Genomic DNA, 26,021 nt, shown 5'->3' on the forward strand with positions numbered 1-26,021 from the left:
TTACAAGTGAAAGCTACGTGCTTGTTAGACCAAATAATCGCTAACCTTTTACACCAGACACCACTGTGTAGATGAAAAACTTGTCTTTATTCTCCTTTGTCCCGAATCCCATAGATTTCACTGTCATTTTAGGCGCGAATGGAGGCCTTTGACGTCATTTTTGTTGCATGTGCTCGCGCACACCGGCGGCTGCTGGCTCGAGGAAAGAACGTGCGCCACTTATTATGGAAACTGAATTTCTTGGTTCAGTATCCATACCTTTGGCTTAAAAATAGATGCGGGCAATGACAGCAAAACTTGCAGTAACAAAAATAAAAGAAGCTGCGGTCGCATAACGACGGCGCCGACGGCGCTCCTGCTGTCGACGGATTTCGGCTGCATGTCGTCTGCCTAGCAGGGTCGGAGCGGCGTCGTAGGATGTAACTAGGGTGTGTACTTTCCGGTGTTTATTTGTGAGAAAAATCGGCGGATGTTTTTCGGTGTTTATTTATTTTCAAAACACCGGTGTATTTCGGTGGAACATCTCACGACGAGGCTAAAATCGGTGATTATCGGTGAAAAAAAAGCGATTGATCACAGACAAAGATTTCCAATTTTATTCACATAGTTCATACATTTCTTCTCTAGGAAGCAACTATTTCTCACACTTGATTATTATAATAGATGCAAGCATACTTTCATGCTTGCATCTGCATGCAAGGAACGTGCTGCCGTCATGGCAGCACGTTCCTTGCGGTTCGCAACCCGTAATTATAAAAACGCACGCTCCTGTACGACACGGACGTTGGCAGTGTCTTTTAGGAACCACAGCAACCTCTGAATACATGGCTTGCACCGACATCACTTGGCTAGACACAATGAGGAAAAGGCACGTGAGAGCCTGCCCTCCACTGCATTAATTTGTCCACAAAAGGGGGCCATGGAAGACACAATAGAGGAAAGGCGTATGAGAGCTTAGCTTCCGCTGCGTTCACTAGACGCTTTTGACCCCCAGAAAGGACTCAGGAGGGCCGAGTGACGCTACCTGCAGGCCATGTATAAACACTGGAAGAATGCAGGATCCACAAGATAACACGTTTGACGAACCTCTACGGGGAAAGGGCTTCGCTAGGTCGGAAACGTGCAACGACCGGTGTTTTTCGGTTTCAACCAGGGCGAAAATATCCAACCACCGGTGTTTTTCGGTTTTAACCGATTTTATATTTTCGTCACCGACGGATGTTTATCGGTGTTTTTCGGTTAAAACCGGAAAATGCACACCCTAGATGTAACCGACCAACGAAAGGAAGCAGACGACACGCAGACGAAATCCGTCGCCGCCGTCGTTATGCAACCGCGTTTTTTGTTTTTTGTTACTTTAAGTTTTGCTGGTATTGTCCGCATTTATTTTCAAGCCAAAGGTATCTTTAAAAGCAGGCCGGAACAATGAGGTGGAGCCATCTATCAATACAAGCGCCAAACGCGCCCCACTCAACTTGGTCGTCTGCGTCGCCGCCCGCCGTTGACCCTGGCGAGTTATTTAGCCCTATTTTTTACAAGAAAGGAGCTACGCTTTGTAATTTTATTAGAAAAACCGACATGTGAAATAAACCTTTGACGAAAAGTTTACATCGCTACGTGGAGACGTCGATTTTTATGGTCCATTTCAGATCGAGCCTGGTAATTTGGGACACCCTATACATTAAAAATTAATTCATGACTTGCAAGCAACTTAGACCTCTAAAACAGTTCTGACTACTGAGTAGCGGTCACTGTGAATTCACAGAAATAAACTGATTAAATTTAGTGGCTCTTCGATTAGAATGGATGGCGCTAGGATTAATTGTGTGATAACTCTGATTAATTTCATTCGCGCTTGGATTAAATTGATGACCACTTGGAATAATTATGATTTGTTTATTTATCCCTCAGGGCCAGAGGCGTTACAGAGGTGAGTGGGTATGAAAAATAAAACATATATATAAAAAAAAAACACAACAGCAAAACGGCAGGAGGACTCTATGTAGGTGGCTCTGTGAAGCAATACATGGTAGTCAAGGCATTTCTAAAACCCTTGCTCTCCACAATTTCAACAACATTCATGGGAATGTGGTTCCAGTATAAAAAGGTACTGGGAATAAAGTAATGATAATATATATTAGTCCTGCAGGATGGAATGCCAACTTTGCATCTATGATCGTTTCGTGCTGATAGATAATGGGGTTGTGTTAGTAGCCTTTGCTTGAGAGATAAATTCTGATATATCTTAAAGTACAAACACAAGCGGGAAACTTTTCTGCGCAAAAAAAAAAAGAAAAGATATGGCAAGGACAAGTTGGTTTTCATTGCGGTTACGCTGACGGTACGATGGTAATTAGAAAGAATAAAGCGAGAAGCACGATTTTGGGCGAATTTCAATTCAGAAATGAACGATTCAAGACCGAGGTCCCAGATCGACGCTGCATATTCAAGCTTACTGCGAACAAGGATTTTGTAAAGGATGAGTTCCAACGACATAGGCGCGAGAAAAAAGTTTTTTTTTTAAGGTAACTAACCATGCGATTAGCATTGTTATTGGCATGTTCAACATGGGCCGTCCAGGATAAATCACAAGCTATGTGCAGTTCCAGATACTTGTAGTATGGCACACAATCAAGAGGAATGTTATAAACGGAGTAAATAGGACCTGTTGTGTGAGCACAAGACACATGCATGCATTTACATTCAGCAGTATTTAATTTCGTGCACCACAAGCTACACTATTCAGAGTCAGAGTTAGCATCAGACTGAAGGAGAGATATGTCACAGTGGTTCGTAATTTCACGATAAATAACACAGTCATCTGCGAACAGACTGGCAGATGGACATACATTGTTAGGTAAGTCGTTAATATATATAGGAAATAAGAGGAGTCCCAGAACAGAGCCCTGGGGAACACCTGAGGAGACTGAAGAAAGTTGGGGATCAGCATCATTGACAGTTACAAACTGCGATCGATTAGTAAGAAACGAACGTGGCCATGCAAAGACGTTAGGGTCCAAATTAAGTTTTATAAGCTTTTGAATAAGGAGGGAGTGAGGGACCTTGTCGAATGCTTTAGAAAAATCTAGGGAAATACAATCTACGTGAAAGCCGCGGTCAAGAATGGAATGAAGGTAATGCGTAAAACACAAGAGCTGAGTCTTGCAAGAAAATGATTTCTGGAAGCCATGTTGAGCATTACAGAAGTATGAGTTAGGTGCAAAATTAGCAAGGTGAGAGTTTATAACATGTTCAAGATTTTTGCAGAGTATGTTAGTAATTGAGTTGGGATGGCAGTTATTTGGAGAGTGTTTGTCATCTGATTTGTGCAAAGGAATCACCCTCCCAATCTTACAGTCGTCGGGGATATGAACACGCTCCAAAGACTGTTCAAAACGTTTGGTTAAAAAGATTGCACTGTGCATTTTCGTATTTTTAAAACTTTAGAATTGATGCTGTCAATACCAGAAGACGACGACATTTTGAGAGTGTCAATCACATTGGCTATGCCTATAGTGTCGATACAAATTGGATCCATTGGAAAATATGCATGGGTAGAAACATCAGGAATACAAGAAATCTGAAAGGAATAGAGCGCCAACAAACATTCCGTCGAAGACACTTGCAGAATCACTGCTAGGAGTACCACCACCGTCAGTACTTCTAAGAGACACGGCATGCTTATCATTCTTATTTACAGAGATCCAAAATTTGTTAGGATTATTAATCTGCATGCTGGGCGAGGTAACATTAAAAAATACATATCTGGAATCCGTAATGGCCGTATTATAAGCACTAGCTGTGTACGTATAAGCGTCCCAACGCTGCTGAGAATTAGAACCTTTCGCAGATCGAAAAACACGTTTTTCATTATTAGACAATCGTTTAAGTTATTCATTAAACCACGGAAACTTTTCTTAGCGGTATGAAGGTGCTCATGAAGGATCAACTGCATTTAAATAGGATCCAATTTTCTTCCCGAGAGCGATACGAAAATCGTTGTAAGCAGCGGCGTACCAACTTGTTTTTTGAGTAATGGGGGGGGGGGGGGAGCAAACCAGACCCCCCCCCCCCCCCCCCAGGGCCGGGGGGCGGTGCCCTTGGTATCCGCCGCCGACCAGTGTTTGCCTGCCCAGTGGCGGCTGTTTCAGGAGGGCAAAACACATGCCTCCCCCCCCTCCCCCCCCCCCCCCCACCGCGGTTGGTACGCCCATTGTTGTAAGAGTCATTTAAGAAAAGGCACAACTCACGATTAATTGATTCGAACTCCGCTTTCTTGTAGTCTCTAACGTGTTTTGTATTATCAACATCACGAGATACTGCAACCTTAAGCTCAAAATGAATCAATGAGTGGTCAGTCAAGCCAGGCAGGCAGGATATAGAAGAAACAATATCGGGCACAGCAGACAAAATAAGGCCTAGAATGTTTAATGTAGATGAAGTGATTCTCGTAGGTTGCGCACCGAGTTGCGAAAAATTGAAACCAATACACATTTGTAAAAAGTCGTAACATTCCTGTGAAAACGGATTAAAAAATGGTCGTTCGCTCAAGCACACTATGTTGGGATAATTAAAGGCACCCAGTAAAATTAGTGGGAGACTGGGAAAACGAACAAACTTTATTAATAGCTTCATGTAAATCTTGAACGAAGTTAGAGCTGCTGTACAGGGGACGATAACAGGCCCCCACTATCAACTCCGAGTGGCGCAAGCGAAGATGAACAAACACAATTTCCATGTTGTTACTTATGTCAACGTGGGATGATTCAAAGGAATTCAAATCAGCCCGACACAGCAATCGACACGCCCCCACCGCACTTTTGGCCTCTGTCATGTCGGTACACACTGAAACGCTTGTTACAATTGAAAAGTTCGCTGTTATCAACATTTGCCGAAAGCCAGGTCTCAGTCAAAACGATTATGTCAGCAGCAGTGGAATCGATAACAGAGCATATTAATCGCTCTTTTTGGAAGAATACTACGCATATTAGCAAACAGAACAGAAACTTCTTTTGGCAACGATGACAAGCCACTGCTCCTCACGAGTCGTCATTGCGGGGCGTTGGCAGCCAAATCCACTACATCGTTATCAGCTTTTCTTTATATATATATATATATATATCTAAACCCGGGTACCAGGAGTGCTTTCAAACTCACAGGCACTGTCGATAAGGGGATCGTAACTAGAACACTTGTTCATAAAGAGCTTGTTACAGCGCAACTTAAATGTACTTTTCTGTGAATCTGCCGAATTCAACAGGCTTCTTCTTAGCATGTCTCGTAGCGGAAGAAAATCTTCGCCAACAGTTATGCTGCTAGGCTTCAGTTCAGCACTTGAAAATAAAATTTGCTGCTTCATTTTAGATGATAAGAATTTGACTGTGATCGGTCTGCATTTATTGACTGAAAATGCGCCAAGCCTGTGCGCTCGTTCAATGGTGTCACTAGGGATGACCAGGTTGAGAGGAGTCGCTATAGGCAGCCGGCAACGGTCAGGCAGCGCCAGCAGGGTGAGAGCGCACGGTTATAACCTGTCTCGTAGTAACTTGGCAAACGGCGAACGATAAGTCCCACATTGCGTGCCGAAGGCTTCGAAATGCGCGACGTACACGAGCACAACGCACGCATATTGAAGCATGACGCAGCGAAAAGCCTGATACTACTTCGGAGTTGAGGCGCGCTCCGGTGATACGCAGTCACGTTCCGATTGGCCCACCAGGGCCGTAGCTTCCGCTCTACTGGCACGTTACGCGATCACGGCTTCCTGGGATACCCAGTATTTCTTGCTTAAGACACTAGGCTCAGCGGCGCCACCAGAGTAATAGCTCACGTTTGAACAATGCAGCCACCACTCCCAGGGGTACCCAATATTTCTTGATTCAGTCGCTAGATGGCGCCAAACCAAACAGCATTGCAGGTTGCCTATAGCATTCAGCAGTTTACCTTCTGTTTGGGCCCAAGTTTCCGACTGAGGATCATCCAAGCCATAAAAAAACAAATTATTTCGTGGAGACCTATCTATATTTCTGCTTGATTAACCCTCAGCGTGGAATTATGATTTAAAAGGCTTGTTGCCACAACGTAACTAGCCCTTATTGGACGACCTCACAGCTGATGCTTTTAGTCTCGACGGCAGATAGTCTCTTATCGATTTCCGTGACTTTATCCTGAATCAACTTCTAATTTTTTTTTTTAAATCTTATTTACGGATTTGATTAGGTCCGACTGTTCAATATTCGTTTTTATCGTACGGGCACTAACACCTCGCAAGAGAGTGAACATATCATTAAATTGTTATGGTTGTGCCTCTGTCGTGGAGCCTATAGTTCTTGAGACACCTGAGACTGCGTGGGGCCGGGGTTCAGCTCTACGTCTCCAGGCAATAAGATAATTTGGCCGACCGCGTCAACACACTGCCCAAACAAAGACAGCAAAATCCCCGGGCACGGGAACAACATCAAGCATAGATTGTTGTATTTCTTTCTGTACAAAGGGACGGAACAAGCACTAACCTGCACAAGCAAGCGCATAGTGTTAGCGAGCCGCATCGCGTTGCTGTTCCCGTGCCTACTGGAGGAGCCGATCAGATGGCAGCCGTAGATATCAGGAGATGACGATGATGCATGTGTCGATGCAGTTGCCTTGCTTGGGAGGGAGAGGTTCTGGCACAAGCCGTCCGGTAGAAACCACAAAGGCTCGATGATAGTAGTATCAAATACCGTGGAAGCCAATACTGGCAACTCCCGCGGAAAACGGGCGAAAAGTGATTGCAGCGCCCCTGGCGAGCTCGGAGTCTCCGCTGGCAGACAAATTCTCCAAAATGCATTGGTTTTGCCTATCTCCGTGCGAGGTGACCAACGAAAAAAAATTGTCACGGACATTCGCTGCTTTGAAAGTTAAAAAATGGGTGCCAGCTCATGAGTGAAGGACATTCTCTTCGCGTGGGAAAGATGTTACAGCTTTCTGGGTGCAATTTCGGAGTTCTCCCGAAGAAAACATTCTGTCACAACTTATGTAAGCCAAGCAAAACACGAATGTATGCCTTTGCGCTGTTTCGTGAAAAAGGGAAACGTACAAACATTTCAGAACATAGCTTCGTTTCAACTTTATTGGAATTCTTATCAGTCAATTCGTTTTGTCGTTGCAATTCCCATTTCTTATGAGTGTCTTGCTTATAACCGTTTCGTCGAACAGGCGAGCTGGCTAATCCCGTTAAGATCGTCTCCGGATGAAGAAGCAGAAGTCAATTTCGAACCACGTACGTTACGGCGATATCAGTATGCTCCGAAAGAAGGCATTGTGCATATGCAAATCTGACGCGATTATAGATTAACAAAAGCGGAGTTACGAAAAAAGCAGACTTCTCGCGCTTGCAAAGAAAGAAGGGGAGAGCGTCGTAGCCCCGCGAAAAAAGATGATTTCAGTCACGTTATTTACAGTGCACAAATTCCGATTGTTAGCGCGGGGACGACCAACATCTTCTGCTTCGCTGCTTATTTACTTCTACGATAAAGGCCGACACCCGTTGAACCAAGTTGAACCGTCTCCACCCTTTCCATTTTTGAGTCTTCTTTCTTTTATATTTTTGAGGCGACGCCACTCTGCCGCGTTGTTTCATCCTCCTGCTTATATGTTGCTGTGTATATTTTTTGTTTTCTTTTTGCTTTTTTTTTGCTTTTGCCCGACGTGTAAACAATCGCGTATCCTTGCTTTGTTTGGCTTAGTTTTCACTCCCTTTCCTTCGCTTCAGCGCTTACTACCCCCGGTTCGTCTGCTACGCCAGGCCCGGGCATTTTGAGGGCCGTCTGCGACTTTGCTGTTGTTGTTGTTTTCTTCCACTGTCGTCTGCGATAACCTCCTATTTTCGCCTTCAATTGAGTTTCTAATCCAAAATCGTCATACGTGCTTCTTGATATTTATTAAATATATTAAGAAGTGCAAGCTCGTTACCCATATTTATTCGAATTTTATTTGTGTACTCCGGCCGGCACGTCTGCTACGGGTCATCGTTTGTTGATCAACCGGCCGCATTCAAGAACAAGTTTGTGCGATGTGGTGCCTACCATTGCAAGAACAAGTTTGTGCGATCTGGTGGAAAATCTTTCTTCTGCTTCCTACGTCAACCTACGGACACCTACGTCAACAAGTACTTGAATGCACTTTTAAACTGCTTCGTCAAGCGAGCGAACGAACAACCCGCCAAAGTCACTGGAAAAAGAAATTCGAAAGCAAAAAAAAGTTACTCACTGCTAGCACATATAGAAGATTGCTGCCTGCGACCAAAACATTTCTGCGACTCTTTTTTACCGGGCAGTGTGAGCTGCACTACGTTATTTATTTCCCCTGTTTTGTTTTTAGTTCGTACCTACGCCACGAAAGCAAATAAAGAAATGTACAACAAGCAGCTAAAAAAAAAAGGGTCGCTTTCTTCTTTTTTCATTAGTTTCGTCTGTTGCTTCCGCTTTGTTTGTCGTGAACTCAACACCGGTGGCGACCACCAGCTATTCATTTGCTGCTTTCCATTTTTCTTTCTTTTTTTCTATAAGCGCCGCAACGATCGTCGTCGTTGAAATAGTTTTTTGCTAGCTTCTTTGTTTTCTTCGCCGTTGTTCGCTTCTCTTTCCCGTTTCTTCTTATTTTCGTCGGGAATGGCGACACCATTTTTTCTGCAAAGTTCGGTAAGTGTTTGCACGCTCATTTTTATCCTTACTTTTTGTTTTGTTTTTATGCTCCAGCAGCTCGTGCGCTTGCTCTGGTAATATTAACATGTCGTTTTTGCATGTTTTAACTATTACGACGTAGTTCGAGTAGCTAAACGCCTTTTTTCCGCTTACCAGACGCGTTTCAAACGCGTGTGATCCCCTGAGAGGCGTTTGAGACCGTTAAATAAACTGCTCTATCTTTGTTTATGCGCGCGTTGTTATTCAATTGACGTTGCAGTTGCGATCAGTGGATTCCGCTTTGCAAGCGAACGGACCGTCATAAATTGTTTCTGCTGTTAGGTTGACGATACCGGGCTTGCAAAGCTCGAGGACGTCGCGGAGCCTATACTTTTCCATTGCGACGACTGCTTCCGTAGACTCCGAGTCTGCTAGAGGCGCCACTGTCACGTTCGCCGCCGCTCCTATGTGTTTTCGGAGGAGTTTCCAGTATTGGCGAAGCTATATCGTATTTGGTAGTATCACAGCTGTACCCATGCGTCGTTGAACAGTGCTTCTGGGAACGCGGAAGTGTCGTACTGGCTCCAAGGGTCTGGATGCACGCCGTGACCTGCACAAGCAAGCGCACAGTGTTAGCGAGCGCCATCGCGTTGCTGTTACCGTGCCAACTGGAGTATAGCTGGATTAAATTCGGGGACGCTTTGATTAAAGGAGCTGGCACTTGAATTATGGAGCGAGAAATCTAGAAACGAAATGCCGTACCACTGTAAATACCAAAGAGCTCGTGCATGGAGACGCTCTTTCACGCGCTCGTGAAGAAAACAGAAATAAAACAAAACGTCGCTAGTAAAATGGTACCATGGTGCTTGTTACAACATTCTTATTGCTGTGTCTGGTGCCCTGAGGAATGCCTTGGCAACTAATTGACAGTTTGGGGCAATTAAACTCTCTGACGTGCAATGAAAGGTAAGGAGGGGTTTCAGAGGAGTGAAAAAGTGATAAAGGCACTGTCTTTTAATTCGATAAGACAATAGTTAATCTTATCCTAATACATGTAGTGCAACAAATTAGAAAAAAAAAACTTGTGTTACAAATGTTATGAGTATAATGCAATTAAATGCAAAGATGCAAGCGAGCTGGACAAGAATGACGAAAATGATCCCTGGAGAAAGGGAACAAGAGGGACAAAGGACAAACACAAATCTCCAAACACAGCTAGGTGACTGGTGCGCGACCGAAAAAATCCGCCTGGTCCGGGTATCGAACCCGGGACCTCTCCATTACAGGTAAAACTCACTACATTTTTTTTTCTTTTTTTTGGTGGATTGCTCTACCCTTGTTGGTGTTATACTGGTGGCAGCTGACAAAACTCGTTTTCTCTACTGACGTCTAACCCCTGGTTAGCTCAGTTGGCAGAGCGCTCCACTTGCAATGGAGAGGTTCCGGGTTCGATACCCGGACCAGGCGGATTTTTTCGGTCGCGCACCAGTCACCTAGCTGTGTTCGGAGATTTGTGTTTGTCCTTTGTCCCTCTTGTTCCCCTTCTCCAGGAATTATTTTCGTCATTCTTGTCCAGCTCGCTTGCACATTTGCATTTAATTGCGTCATACTCGTAACCTTAAATTGCAAGCTTCACCCTTGTTGGTGTTAGACCGGTGGCAGCTGACAAAGCCCGTTTGCTCTACTGGCGTCTAACTCCTTGTTAGCTCAGTTGGTAGAGCGCTCCACCTGTAGTGGAGAGGTCCCGTGTTCGATACCCGGACCAGGCGGATTTTTTTCGGTCGCGCACCAGTCACCTAGCTGTGCTTGGAGACTTGTGTTTGTCCTTTGTCCCTCTGGTTCCCCTCCTCCGGGGATTGTATTCGTAATTGTGTTGCAACTTTTCTTTACTGCTCCAAAAGGGTCTGCTGGTTGCTTAAAGGGTGCTTCAAAACGATTCAGTCCAATCACATCACTGAAACCTCTGCCATAAAATCTATTTCAAATCAACCTGAAAGAGAGAATTTTATCCCGGTAAATTTTATCTAAAACAATATGACGCTGATTTGTGAGCTTGATTCCAGCTTCTATCAAAAACATAACTGTAGTGAAAGCTCAAACTAGTACAACATATGGTATGCACTCGAATTGTTTTACTGGGAGCGATGTTTGAGTTATGAGGTATGTTGGTCACGGGGAATATGCTATGTCGGGGTAATCACTGAGCCTGACCTACCTTGGGAGATGTTCGACTTCGGATGGTTTTCGAGATCGGCGGTTTCACTGTACTACAGACCAATCCAGAGGAATATATTTGCAACACTTGAAGATGTACTGAATATATAAATAAATAAATGAAAGACGTTTCCAAATTTATGTAACGCGAAATTAGAGCGCATCTCTTGAGGAGGAGGAGGAGAGGGTACGTAGGGGAGGGTATGCCCCTCCCCCTCCTCCGTACAATTTAGATTGATGTTGTGGTCACATGACGTCAGTATTTCCACAAAATCTAGCGGAAAAACTGAATTTGTTTATGGGTGACGTGACACAGTCGCGTGACGTCATTTTCCCCGCTAAATTTAACGGGAAAATGGACATCACGTGACCTTAACACCAATTTAATTTCCAAAAAATTTAAGCGGGGCGGTTACGCCGACGCCGACGCCGCGAAACCCGGAAACGGGCACCCAAGCACTGCGCTCTAAGAAGCTTATTAGTTTGTCCAGGTAGGATCACTAACGAAGCATAAGTCAAGATAAGTTATAAATTTTCCTGCAACTAGGCCCATCTCACATTTTAGCGTAACATTTCTTGCAGACGACTCGTGGGCATGAACCGGAAAAGGGGTCCCGGCGCTCTTTACGGAAGGTGACTCTGGTGAATCAGAAGTTCCAAAAATCTCTTCAAGATCTTTCGAAGTTCAAGAAGGGGTGGCATGAGAATTTATCACTGTAGTTTTTTGCAACATAGGAAACGCAGGATGGGCTCTCTCCACAAAGCCCTGGACTCTTTCCGCTGGAGCAGGGCGAACTCTGGAGAGGAGGCAAGTGGAAAGGATGATACCACTAATCATGGTGACCGGAGAGCTTTGCGGGAGCGCCTTGATCCGCGTTTCTTAACCTGTGAAAGAAAGACTTGTGCCCATCTAAAATACTCTATCTTGGTATCTTGCGAATACTTTTGATCGAGAGTATTTGATACTCTATTTTAATTACATTTCTGAGTATCTTGTACTCATCATTGAAATACATTTTTGACATTCCATCATTTTTCAAGTTTTTCGGTATGAAGTGGCGTGGGCGTGGCACGAGCAAACTTGAACATTCTTTCGAGCAACCAAATCCTTTTGCTAGCTCCGATGACTTAGTTACTCGTGAAAACATCGCCTTTGCGCCGAATATGACTCGAATTTCACACCAAAGTTTGTTCAATGAAGGTTCTCCTCCTCACTTTCCCGAAGGCGCCTTTTTTTTAGGAGGGTTTCCCCCCAAAAAAATTTCAAACAGAAGGGATGATTTACGGATGTAAAAATTGCTGCACTGAGGCGCAACGCAGAACAGGAAACGATCCACGACAACAATCTAGACTTCAGTGTCAAGAAAATAACAAATAGAAGAAAACGAGAAATAAACACAAAAAGACGATGTTTTTTGGGGTTTCTTTTTTTTTTTTTTTTTTGCTTCTACATTTGATTGTGCTACAGCAAAACGTCGAGGTTTTTTGTTTCTTTTTTTTTCATCAGTACGGCACTTACTGCTCTCGTGAACACTGTCAATAAGCGAACTTTCATAAGCAGAGAACCGGACAGGAAACTAACTACGAGAAGGATGACCTCTCAAAATGCCAAAAAAGCGTCTCCAAACGTCGAGTTCCTTACTGAACGCAACCTAATAGAAGAAGGTGCGACGAGTGCCATGGCTATTATGTGGGCACTCTATGTTATCCATTCACTCATTTCCGTATCTCAAGTTCGTTTATAGTTAATCCCCATATAGGGTATATGAATTGTAGTTAAACGATGCGCCTAAGGTCCGCCACAGGACGTGATATTCAGCAATGTCACTATTCGCAACTTTCAGCAACGGTGGTACCGGGATGTGAGAATCTCGCTCCCTAGCTTATGGACGATCGGCTTCACAAGAAATGTGCTTATCTAGACCTTCCTGGCGGGAAAAAAATAAACTAAGGCTGCTCGTATAAAGCAAAACTAGAATTAATTACGCGTCGCAGACACCGCCTCTTACTGCTGTTCTACGACGATCATCCAGGTGGCAGCCATTTTGATGGGCACCAGCGCGCCCATTATAGGTAGTTAAAGCTGCAAATAGCTAAAGCGACCTCTTTCTTTTTTTATTTTTTTGTCCCAAAAATGTTTTGTAACATGTATCAGTGATATCCTGCTCCTTGTGGTTGGACTGCATAAAGTAGGCCTACGGTGTATTTTTTTGTTTGTATGTTTTCCGTTTTGTGTTGTTGCATGCTAATAAACCATCCAATAAAACCAGATTCGCGCGACTGCAATATTGTTTGCCGCTGACGTCGATACAAATTACGCAATGTGAAAGCATCTTCAAAAGTAATTGAATTACACTTCCAAGTATTTTTACTCAAGATACTTTACAGTGAATGTAACTTCAGTAGTATTTTAAATACTTTATGAAGCATGACTTGAGTAACTTAAATACTTTTATCGAGCATTTTGTCCAACACTGGTGACAAACTATAGGTTAGATTTTTTTTTTATCAACACTTATCTCGTATGAGGATTTTATTATTGAGCCAAGAGGCATTGTTTGTTCGTTCATTGTGACAATTTTTCACAATTTATTTTGCAAGGAAATTTGTAAGTTGATAACAGATCATTTTATCTAGTCTGCTGGTACTATTCATTTTGGAAATAAATGCTAAGAATTTTGAGGTAATAAACACTTTAATTTCTTTCACAATCTGTTCACTGCAATAAGTCAATACCACTAGGACACAATAATATATATTTGACCTTTCTGTAATATTCGTGGTTTAATGACGTTCCATGGTACATGCGATGTCAACGCCTACCCGGTCCACAACCGCGTCACGTGATCGTTCTCGTCGTCGCTTTCCGACTTTCCCTGCTTGGGGCGCCCTCTATGGGTACTATATTACATCTCCCCTTTTCTCTTTTTTCGTAAGTCGTGAAGTTTGGGTCAGCGTATCGCGCAGGAGGTTTTGCTCTTTTGGTATTCTGTCGCAGCACAACCCTATTCCTCTATGTAACAGTCCCTCCTCATCCTGAACAATGCACGAGCGAGACTTTTCTTGCGAGGATGATGGCTGGTGCCCACTGGTGGCTTGCATGATTTCTGACGTACACGGGTTCTCATGGCTTGAGATCAGGCAGTGGTACGGTTCCCTGTTGTAGTACTTTGCTTGTTTCTTTTTTGTGGTCGAGTAGTTTTTCTGTTACTGTTCCTTGATCCGGTGAGTTCTTTTGCAAGAAGCTTGGATGTGCGGGAACTTTTGCTCGCGTGTGGCGGTTCATGAGGCGCTGTACCGGAGATTTTAGAATTCCGTCCCCTGGTGTGTTGCGCCACTCCAGCAGTGCGTCATAGTACTCCTGAGTCGAAAAACGATGCGTGTTCATCAACTTCTTTGCTTCCGGCACTCTTCTCTCCGCCATCCCATTTGATCTTGGGTAGTAAGGGCTTGACGTCACATGAGAGATAATGTGCTGTTCACAATAGCTGGCGAAGACGGAACTGTTGAACGAAAGGCCGTTGTCCGTGATGATTTGCAGTGGCAGTCCATGTAGAGACAAGGTAGCTGCACAGCCGTTGAGTACACTTAATGCATTTCTCTTGTTCATGAGGTGGACTTCGTAGAAAAAGGAATAATAGTCCACTACTATCAAGTAGTGCTTCCCTGAACGTTGAAATATATCCATAACAATGCTCTGCCAGGGGCGCGTTGGGACTGGATGACTCCGTAGAGGCTCGCGAGATTGTTGGTGCTGGTACTTCTTGCAGACTTTGCAATGTTGTATCGTTTCCTCAATGTCACAGTTCAGTCCTGGCTAATACAGTACCTCTCAGGCTCTGTGTTTGGTCTTCTCGATGCCCCCATGTGATGCGTGCAGAAGGCGGCGCATCTCTGGTCGAAGTTTTATTGGAATTATTAGCCGGTTGGAACGAAGCAGAAAGTCCTTTCTCAGTATGGACCTCGTCCCGATAGGGCCAGTATGATCGCAAACTCTCACGAACCTGCATCTTGTCGTTTGCCCACTCAGTCTCTGCGTACTGTAGCAGGATCTTTGTCTTCATCTTCCACGATTGCCCCCCGCAACTCCTCCAGCTTCTTCTCTGTGACTGGCAGGACTTCTAGTGTGTTCACCTCATAGTCTTCGTGGTACAATCCACTTAATGGATATCGCGATAGGGTGTCAGCTACGTAGAGTTTCTTGCCAGGTTTGTACTTTACCTGGATGTCATCTTCTGCAAGGTTAGCCTCATCCTTTGCAGTCGAAGCGGGCACTGGTTCAGTGGCTTCTGGAAGATGGCTTCTAGTGGCTTGTGGTCACTTTCAACTTAGACGGTTCGTCCGAAGATGTAATCGAGGAAACGTGTGCATCCGTGAACGATGGCAAGGAGTTCCTTTTCAATTTGCGCATAACACACTTGTGCCTCTGTTAGAGACCGTGACGAGCAGGCCACAGGTTGACCTCCTTGTAGTAGGACCGCTCCTAATCCATGAGAGCTGGCATCAACTGAAAGAGTGAGAAGCTCCTGCTTGTCATAAAATCGCAACACAGGGACTTTTATCAGCGCTTCCCGAAGTGCATAGAAACTGCTCTCGTGGTGCTTGCCCAACTCCACAACACGTCCTTCTTCAGGAGTTTTCGCAGTGGAGCACCAAGTTCCGCCATGTGGGGAGGGAACCTGTTCACATAGGTGATGACTCCAAGAAAACTGTTTAAGTCTTTGGTATTTTGTGGCCTTGTGATGCTGAGGATGTCACTCACTCGCCCTGTGTCCACCTGTAGGCCCTTGTCTGAGAAGATGTGCCCCAGGTATCTAATTTCGGTCTGCAGGAACTTGCATTTTGCCTTGTTCAACGTCAGGTTGACGTCCCTACAACGCTGTAGTACTGCCTGCAGTCTTTCATCATGCTGTTGTACAGTTTCTCCCCATACCAAAATGTCGTCTATTATTACCTCAACGCCCTCAAGTCCCTCGAGGACGTGAAGCATTGCCTTCTAGAAAACCTCAGGTGCAGCTGAGATGCCGAAGGGCATCTTGAGGAAACGGTAGCGTCCAGAAGGGGTTGCAAAGGTGCACGAGTAGGAGCTTTTCGTATCCAGCTGAATTCGCCAAAACCCTGTAGAGGCATCCAGAGCTGAGAAATACCTCGCCTTATGCACGCGTGTTGAGATATCTTATAAGGTTAGCATGCAAGAAATGCTCCCGTAGTAGGACCTTGTTGAGTGTCTGGGGATCCATGCAAATACGCACCTTGCCGTTGTTTTTAGAGCGCAGCTCTTAGGCGCCCGTTTCCGGTTTGAGCGGCGTCGCCGTCGTCGTCGGCATCGGCGTAACAGTGCGGTGCATTATGGGAAATATCCCATAATGCACCGCGCGAGCCTCCCCCCGAGGTCACGCGACCCCCTCCCCCGAGGTCACGCGACCCCCTCCCCCGAGGTCACGTGACCCCCCCCCCCCCCCCCGAGGTCACGTGACCCCCCGCCCCCGAGGTCACGTAGCCCCCCCCCCACCCCCACCCCCCGGAGGAGATTCAAGAATGAGGGGAGGAGGAGGATAAGGAGGTGAGGAGGAGGGCTATACCCTCCCCTCAGTACCCTTCCATCCTCCTCCTCAAGAGCTGCGCTCTAATTCGGCGTTACAGGGAGTTGTAAACGGCTTTCACTTTTCTTTTTCTTACCACTACGATCTTATGAACCCACTTAGTAGGTTCCGACACTGGTGCGATGATTTTCTTTTCAAGCATTCGATCCAGCTCTTTTTTTAGATCATTCCTAATCGCTGCAGGCACATTTCTTGGCTGGTGAACTACACCTTCCCCGTCTGGCTTTAACTTCATACTGTATTTCACGTTTCTTTGGTTGGAGGGATGCAACTCACCGAAGGAGCTGTAGTTGTTCCGATACCACACCACTCAGAGTCGTAGGCACGTCCTGTTTTACAACGTAGAAGTCGACGTCCGACACACACCCCTTGAGCTGCACGTGCAAAGTGCTCTTGCCATTTGCAGTATGCACACGCCCAAAGGCGTACTAAGGCGTACACTGCATTCTCGAGCTGAACGTTTGGTTAGAATGTGAAGCTGTCTCTCAGAGATTACACAACAGTCCGCCCTATGTCAACTCGGCAGTTCACAGGCTGACCTTCAATGAACACTTCCGCTTCCTAGGCTTTCGTTGAGTGTTCTACAGCACTAATCACGAAAGTGTCATCATCGTCAATGTCCTGTTCATGCAGCTGCCTGACATTCTGGTGAGCAGTTTTCTGTTTAGACTTCCGGAAACCTTGTTTTTTTGTCGTACGGAACATCCGCGCGAAATATCCCTTGCATCCACATCCCTTGCATCTGGCTGTTTTTGCTGGGCATGCTCCACTTGTGTGAGTGGTGTACCCGCACTGAGAACACTGCTTTCCTCCTGAAAGCGCGCGCACTTCTGGCGTCGCTGTTGCAGCCTTAGCCGCTTGTATCTCTCGAAACTGTTCAGCACCTTTTTCTGCCGTTCTGCATTGCTGGATCACCTTTTCCAACGTTGGATCTTCGTTCGTGAGTTTTTGGTGTACTTTTATTGTAAAGTCTTCTAAGGATGACTCGACTGCGCAACATCCTGTCGTGCAGTGACCCGAAGTCGCAGTCCGCAGCAAGCGTGCGTAGCTCCGTCAGCCAGTCGTCGAACTTCTCTCCTGGTTTCTGATTTCGCATTCCAAAAACGAACTCCCGGAACGTTTAGTTCACTGTCGACTTGCACTGCGCGTGAAACTTTTCTATCAGAGTGTCCAGGTCGTGTCGGTCCGCCTCATTTGCAGACGTGAATGTATGATAGAGGCGACTTGCGTCCTCACCAATGATGACGAGAAATGTGGCCGATTGTACTGCTGGGTCTCGAGTCTTGAGGCCTGTAGCCGTAGAGTGCGATGTGAATTCCTCGTACCAAATCTTCCATGCTTGCTCCAAGTCGCCGCTCAGGTCCAACAGTCGGAGTGGCCATAGAGTAATATAGTTGAACGTAAAGAGTGGCCACTCGGACCCTATCGCGGCCCAGGAAGTAGGTTTCACGGCAGCCGCCAGCTGGCGCCAAGGTGCCTAATTATTTATACATTTGTTATATTTCACCGTTCATAAATTGTTTTATCTTAATTTAGAAGCTTTTAAAATTATTAGTAGCTTCGAAGGTTAGAGAAAAATATTCCAATGATTGCGACTTCCGCTTGAGCAAAACGCCGCCATTACAGCAGCCTGGGTGTTGGGCTCGGCGGCTCGGGCGCCCTGCCCGGTCTGCCTGCTGTGGATTTCTCGGTGTTCACCTCGTGGAAAAGGTGAGCCATTTCAAAACACTATTACGCAACCACTTGAGGAGTGTTTCACAGGTCTGTTGGGCGTCAGCGTCTTTCGGGCTCGCCGCTCTTCACTGTTCTATCAGCTGTCATAGCGTGAAATGCAGCAGGGCAGAAGCGTCTGACGCTGCAAACACGTGCGCGTTGTCTTCAGCGATGCTGATTCCAGCTTTCACTTCTCAAACGCGCGTGCGTTACATGCTCATTTAAAGCCTCGAGCTCTCTCTCGTAGTTGTTTCTTTCCTGGCACTTACGGTGAAATGGAGCACACAGTTTCTGCGGGGGCCGAGAGTCGGTGACGCCAAAGAGAGGTCCTGAGACACTCCGCTCAATGTGGTGTGGTTTCATTCTACTCGCACGGGTTTTTCGCTCTTTGCGTGAGGTTTCCTCCTTGATAATGTTGAAAGTACATGCCGCAGCACCAGGCTTTTAATTTGATCTGGTCGAGAAGAGCCAGCTCAGAGAAATGAAATCACAGGTGAGCAAGGCATCCGATCATCTGCGTAATTCGGTGCACCCTGCGCGCTGGAGTATGCTGGAGTACCATAGGGAACCATAGTATCATGAGGCGCCGAAGCATTGGTTTCACGTCATCCGAGTTGGTCTATACTAACATGTAATTCATCCTATTTATTTAAGGGCGCTGTTTGTGCACCGTGGTTACCTCGTGATTTATACAGTACGAACTTGACCTTGTGCTTTGTATATTAGTGCAGTTTATTGTGTCATGACCAGCTCCCTTTTCGCAGGCATATCGGAATCTCACGGCGCCAATTTTGTAAATTTTCTACTGCAGCGCACGCCGTCGAAATGCCCAGCTACGGTAGCTACTGCTGCGTAGCGTGGAGCGGTAACAACGGAAGAACGTGCAAGAAACCGGGAACAAAGTTTTTCCGGGTTCCACGGGACAGCAGGTAGCCATGGTTTCCATCTGTCTTTGTTTTAAAAACTTACTGGATGACTGTTCAGCTCTCAAAGCGAAAAAACGGAAAGTTTGTTTCTTCAAAACTAGTTTCAAAGCTGTAGTAATGGAAAAACTTGGGCGAGTTCTTTTGCATAGTGATGATTAAAAACAGTGCAGGCGAGACGAAGGACCAGAGCTCTGGAGTACTCGCAGTACCAAGTTTTGCTCAAACTACACTAAGGTGGTTAAGTAACACAGTCACTTACCAGCCGTAGAATTGTTATGTATTTCATTTTTCTTAAAACTGTACTTCGTAATCTCGCAAATAGCCTGTACTTATGAGAAACGAATGTATAGGACACTACTGTGTGTTTGCCTTCACATCAGCACAGACGTATCACTTCACTGAATATATCATTAACAAAAATAGTTGTCATTGAACATTTCTGTTCTTTTTGTGACATCCTATAACTTCGAAGGAACAAGTAAAATTATATATCTGTGATAAAGGGACAGAGGCATTCCTGTTAAACAGCGATGGCCTATGTATTAACCGCCTCTGGCACTTTAATGTCCAAGTCATCTTCAGGCATTTATATACCTCTACTATATGTCACAGGTCTAAGGCGTGGGTCGAGTACGCCAAGAGACATGACCTCATGGACAAACCGGCGGCGCGCCTATATGCGAGCTACTACGTGTGCAGCGGCAACTTCACTGTACACGACTTCATGGACCCTAGACTAACGAGGCTCACAAAAACAGCAGTGCCCAGTGTTCTTCCCCTGGAACACTGGCAGTGTGTGATATGCCGTGGTAATGCTTTATTCACTTCCCGATGTATGCAAAATATATAAGTAGAAAAACTTGGTTTACATGTAACTCTACTTTTATTGCTTCGTAAGCTCTGACATTACTCTTATTTCTATCTAGCATCAGCGGTATGGTCACGTTTAGGCGATCGCGTCATGTTTGCGCATCTGCATCACAATATCGTGTGTTCACTTAGTCTCAGTGCCATTGGTTTGGAGCTTCCTTAGCTCCGAACCTTCCCATAATCTAGAAATGTTTTGTTTCAATGTCCAGAACGTGTTGACTGCTGTGTTACACCCCCAACACTGCTGCTGTCGTGTCCAACATTTTGTTAATTGCAGGTGACTTCATCTTGTTTCTAATAGTCAGATTCTTGCAGACCTCATGGAGGCCAGCACCTCGCACAGCACGCCTTCGGACAGCCAGCCGGTCACCCTGCCCAGGGCCGCTCATGGTGAGGAAGCGACTCTGTTTGAAGCAACAACTTGTTTCTGATAACCAACTTCTTGCAGATCTCGTGGAGGCCAGCACGTCGTACGGCACGCTTTCGGACAGCCAGCCGGTCACCCTGACCAGGGCACCTCACGGTGAGGAAGCGACTCTGTTTGAAGCAACAACTTGTTTCTGATAACCAACTTCTTGCAGATCTCGCGGAGGCCAGCACCTCGCATGGCACGCCTTCGGACAGCCAGCCGGTCACCCTGTCCAGGGCAGCTCATGGTGAGAAAGCGACTCTGTTTGAAGCAACAACTTGTTTCTGATAACCAACTTCTTGCAGATCTCGCGGAGGCCAGCACCTCGCACGGCACGCCTTCGGACAGCCAGCCGGTCACCCTGTCCAGGGCAGCTCACGGTGAGGCAGCGACTCTGTTTGAAGCAACAACTTGTTTCTGATAACCAACTTCTTGCAGATCTGGCGGAGGCCAGCACGCCGTACGGCATGCCGTCAGACCTCAGCCCAGTGACACCATTCTCCTCTGCCAGCTCTGAATCAGCCGAGGCTTGTAAGTGTCCAATTTTCTTTGCTTATGTGGATGCCTCTATGCTTTTCATCAGTAAGATTCTTCTGAGCAAATGGAAAGTTGGTATTGCTTCTGTATATCTTTAGTTAACAGGCATTAATGGCCTAAACGTTTAAGACTCAAACATATAAGGTGGTGTTGATTTTTCACATTATATAAATATAATGCAGAGTTGAGTGTACAAGATCAAATCTATGGCCACATATATTGTTTGTCAGCTGGCTAATATTCTGTTTCTTGGTTCTAGCTATTTCACGCGCTTCCACGCCCAGTTTCCGCAAGTCAGCAGTGAGACCTAAGGGCGTCATAAAGCGTCTTCAAGCCAAGGTCTCGCGCTACAGGAAGGTCATCACAAGACTGCGGAAGCAAGAGCAGAAGGCGCCTCAGACAGCTACGGAAGCCCTCGCCATTATTCGCCCTCATGTCACTGAGGAGGTATTACAGCTGGTGTTAAGTCATGTGAAACAGGTCGAAGGGCAGGGAAAAAGATTTCCGCTATGGCTAAAAAAGTTTGCCTTGCACTTAAAGTTTTGTGGGCCGCAAGCGTACCGATTTTTGTCCGCACATTTCACACTGCCTCCTCGGCGCTCCCTGAAAAGGTGGCTGTGTAATATCAAAATGACACCCGGAATTATTCCAGGAATAATGTCGTCTATCTCAACCAAGACGCAGTCGTGGAATGAACGGGACCGAGTCTTTACCCTCGTCTTTGACGAGATGGTCCTAAAAAGGAGCTTGGCCTATGATGTCACTCAGGATGTCGCTCAAGGATATACAGACGATGGCATCGAACGCACTTCCACAATAGCAGACCGAGCCTTGGTTGTCCTACTCTCTGGTATTTCTAAGTGGTGGGTTCAGCCTGTCGCCTACACTATTGGGCATACATCGACGCCATCGACCGTACTTCGTAACTTCCTGACATCCCTGTTTGAACAGCTAAAGGACATCATAATTTCTGTAAAGGCTGTCACATGCGACCAAGGGGCCTCCAACGTCAGCTTGGCAAATCAGTTGGGAGTGTTGGTCAGTCAGCCATATTCTGCTGTAAAAAATGAACGTATCTACTTCATTTTCGACGTTCCACACCTAATAAAAAACTCGCAACAATGTGCAAGCGCACAGCGTTCACGTCGAAAATGAAGTTGTGGATTGGTCGTACATAGTACAGTTATACCATTCAACACATGAGATGCGGCTGCGATTGGCACCAAAGCTGACTGACCGGCACATTTACCAAAAGCCTTTTAATAACATGAAAGTCAAACGGGCCACACAGGTGCTGAGCGCCTCGGTATGCTTCGCACTGTTGTCTCTTGTGTACGCAAAAGAACTTCCAGAGGCAGCCATGTCTACGGCATACTTTTGCGATCGGATGGACAAGGTTTTTGACTGTTTAAACAGTTCGAGGTGCAAAAAAAAAAAAAAAAAAACAAAGCGAAAGGTGCGACATGGAATTCGGAAGGGAAATTCGGAGTTAGTTGAGTTCCTTGAGAAGCAGCTTCCTTGGATTGCAGCGTGGAGGTTTGAGGGGAGACGCCAGCCACAAACCATGATAGGCTGGCAAGTCAATATTAAAGCCATTCTGCTGCTCTGGGAAGATGTTTCTCATAACTATGATTTCCAGTTTCTGCTGACTCGGCGCCTTCAGCAAGATCCGCTTGAAAACATGTTTGGGCGTATTAGGCAGAAGCAAGGCTACAATACGAATCCCAATGTGTCTTAGTTCACTTCTGGGCTGAAGCACATTGGGATTCAGAAGCTTTTCAAGCTTTCAGAAAAGGGTAATGTTGAAGACGACGGGTCTGGGCTCCTTCAGGAGTTGTCGCCATTTTCGCATCAAAGTGAATCGCTTGCAGATATTGTTGATTGTGTACCGCCTGACAACTTTCCTCCGCTAGACAACATTGCGGAACTGGCGGCACATGACGACTCGCACATCATTGATGAATCTGCAACATACTATGTCGCGGGATTTTTTATAAAACTTTTTGCTGAGAAGACTGCGCCAGGTTGTTCATGTTCAGAATTGCTGAAGAATGAGCATGACACCCTGTACGGCCCTCATCAGTATTTTACAATGCTTAAAGCGTACCACATCCCGGGCAAGCTTTTTAGAAACCTGACCGTGCCATCAGAAGCTGCCTTCAGATACATCCAGCAGCTTGAGTTGCACTTCCTTTCTGTCATTGAAAGAGTGGCGCATCTTCGTAATGTCTGTAGTGTTTTGTATGCCAAACTCGTGGACGTCAGCAGTTTTATGTTTTGCACCAAGGAGTGCCATACGAAGTTTTTAAAGATGTTTTGCAGAGTACGTCTCTGCTGGCATATACGCTTTATTAACCGGAATTTAGACAGAGTTAGGCTCCAAACTTGCGTCTCTGGGGCACAACTGGTGAAGTTTAAAGGATAGTATAAATTTAAACATGCGTTTAGCATTAATTTTGCATTTTATTAGATATGTGTTACAGGTGCGAAGAAAGTTTTATTTGTGCAGTGCAAACCGAGTGTCAAGCACTTTTGGTATTACTTTTTTAAGGCTGGGTCGCAGGCCACCGGGCTATATTAGTGAATGTCTAATTTCAAAATCATTTGTTTTTGTATTTTTATGTATGGCCATGTTGAATGGGAGAGTTGTCATTTTTCTATTATGCATAGTCCTGTCCATTTGTCACGCAACTTGGGTGTCATTGGGCCTTTCCTGGTCTTGTTCACGATTGCTGCTTTAGTTTGATGTGCAGCTTGTACATAGGCAAGAAAAGTCCTATTGTTTGGACAAGAGCCGCGGCTAGTCATGTTTTGAATTGCAATTTTATGTTGTGGGGACAATCTGCAGGTGTGGAATATACAAGGATTTGTTTTTGCAAGATTGTTCCTTATGATAGATGCGACGGAATTGGTGGATAACAGATTGTTAAATAATGATTTGTTATGCTAAGAGTCTTTTTGTGCCCTAATAATTGATACTAGAAGTTTTTGTGCGCTAACAAGGCAGGCATTTTACACGGCTAGGTACTTAGGAGAATTTGTTTTTGTGGGCACACAAACAAATTTGTGTGGACTCTGAAGACTATACCACTACCCTGTGTGTGGACTATAGTCCGGAAGATACGGTACTTAACAGAACGGTGCACACTGCACGCCGAGCATTTCCAGGTATAATTTGTAATGACCAGGTTGCAGGCCACCATCGACCAGTCTTTTCTAGCGACTGCAGAACCGCTTGATGTGTGTTTTTTTTCTAGTGTGTTCGTGTTGAATGTTTCTTTATTGGTATGGATCTTCGTATTGGGTCACACGGCTTTGGTGACAGTTGTGAACTTTTAGATGTTTCCTCCCTCAAACCTGTACAAAAAGGCTGATGAGGTGTTTCTGAAAAATATTCCTTGTAACACGTCGTGAAACAATTACGTGCAAAAATAATTTTCACGGTCTTTCGTTTGTTTTGTATGTAAAGTAGCTATTTTTTATGGTTATCTCCGTGGCCAAAATAAAAATTTTAATATTTGTTAATTGCTGCCTTCTGTTGGTTGTCCTTTTTTTCCTGTTCCGTGACATAGTTTTATATTTCATATTGGGATTCTACATGGTTACCTCGTTACCTGTTTGTCCTGAAATTGTAAATTAATTTAAGCGTGCTTTTGAGTTGCTGAATACACATCTCAAACGCCCAAGTAAATTCTAAATTAGCAACCGTAACCAAATTTAAAATTGTAATTAAACTTGAGGAAGAAAACGGGAAGGACGGACAACGGGACAACCATAGTTGGAAGTTTGTGGCTGTCCGTCCTTCTCGTTTTCTTTCTGAAGTTTAATTATCTCATACCAACCCGCTAATTCTGGCCTTAAAATTGTAGTTAGTCACGACAGCCTAGGTGGCGCAAGCTACCGCACAATAGTTGGAAGCACTAATATTAGTTACCCATCCATTTGACTAATAGTATTCTGTGACTCTATCCATGTTGAAAAACGAAACCGAAAGCATCCAAACAGGAAGTCGAGAAACATTTCACGGCGGCCGCTAGGAGCGCTGGTAGTTGAGTGGGCCGCTGGGGTCTATTGGAGTGGCCACTCTTTACGTTCTACTATATTACTCTATGGTGGAAGGGCTTACAATTTTAGCAGCGGAGCTGTATATGGCTAGGGTTGCATGCTTTTTTGTTATCCGTGTTCAAAGTCAGAAATTGCATGTAAAAGCGCTCCATCGTATGGAAATGCATATACGTCCTGTCACCTTGATATGCATTTTGATAAGGAAAGACGTCGAAACGTGTCATAATGGAGATGGGAGATACATCCGAGAACAATGGGCCTTCTTCTGCTCGAGTCGTGTGACGTCACTGCTTTGCTTATTGTCACGAATAAAGGTAACAAGAGGAACAGTGAACTGAAAATAAAGATTTAATCGGCGAACTTGTGCCAAACAAAATGAAGAACGAGCGTCGAGATAGCAGAAAAGCGGGCGGCGATTTGGCGGTGTAACAGCAAGCGAGAGCGAGACTGACTCAACAACATCCCGCGCAGCTCCTTATCTACTGTGAGTGACTATCTCGAAAATCCGGCAAAGAAGCTTCGAGCGTCGCGCGCTCGGGGCGAGAAAGACAGGAACTTTTGAGAACAAGAAAGCAGGAATGAATCATAAAAATTACGTCCGGAGCAAGAATAAACGCGAATCTTTTAGAAGCCCGTGACCGCGCGTTGCGTTCTCGACCCTGCGGGCGGCAATATATAAAAGCATCAATGTTTGTATAGGTAAAGCATTATAGGTATAGATTTAACTTTAGCAAAGAATCTCACCAAAGTTGTAATGGAACCCATTAGTGTATATCTTAGTGATCACAAAGCAATCATCACTACTGTTTCAAAATGATGTACATATACTGTAAATAAACTTTTGGTGAAGTGCTTTTGTGTGTCTCTTGGTGAATTATTTGCGGTGGAGCTCTACAGCGTCGCTGGCCTACCACCTTCACAAAGTAAAATGGCTCAAAAAAGTTTTTTTTTTTTTTCGCGTGTTTGGGAACTTTAAAGATCTTGCTCAGCAAGATACCGGCGGTGGGAACGTTGCTAACGAGGC

General features: G+C 45.2%; 1 non-coding gene across 1 annotated transcript; it reads left to right on the forward strand.

The window, feature by feature from the left end:
* The first annotated feature begins 10,054 nt into the window (after nucleotides 1-10,054).
* Trnaa-ugc lies at nucleotides 10,055-10,127 on the forward strand. The gene has a single exon. It is a non-coding gene; the product is annotated as a tRNA-Ala (tRNA).
* The last annotated feature ends 15,894 nt before the right edge of the window (nucleotides 10,128-26,021 follow it).

This window comes from Ixodes scapularis, unplaced genomic scaffold (assembly GCF_016920785.2).
Source record: "Ixodes scapularis isolate PalLabHiFi unplaced genomic scaffold, ASM1692078v2 PGA_scaffold3__209_contigs__length_174095766, whole genome shotgun sequence".
Lineage (NCBI taxonomy): Eukaryota > Metazoa > Arthropoda > Arachnida > Ixodida > Ixodidae > Ixodes > Ixodes scapularis.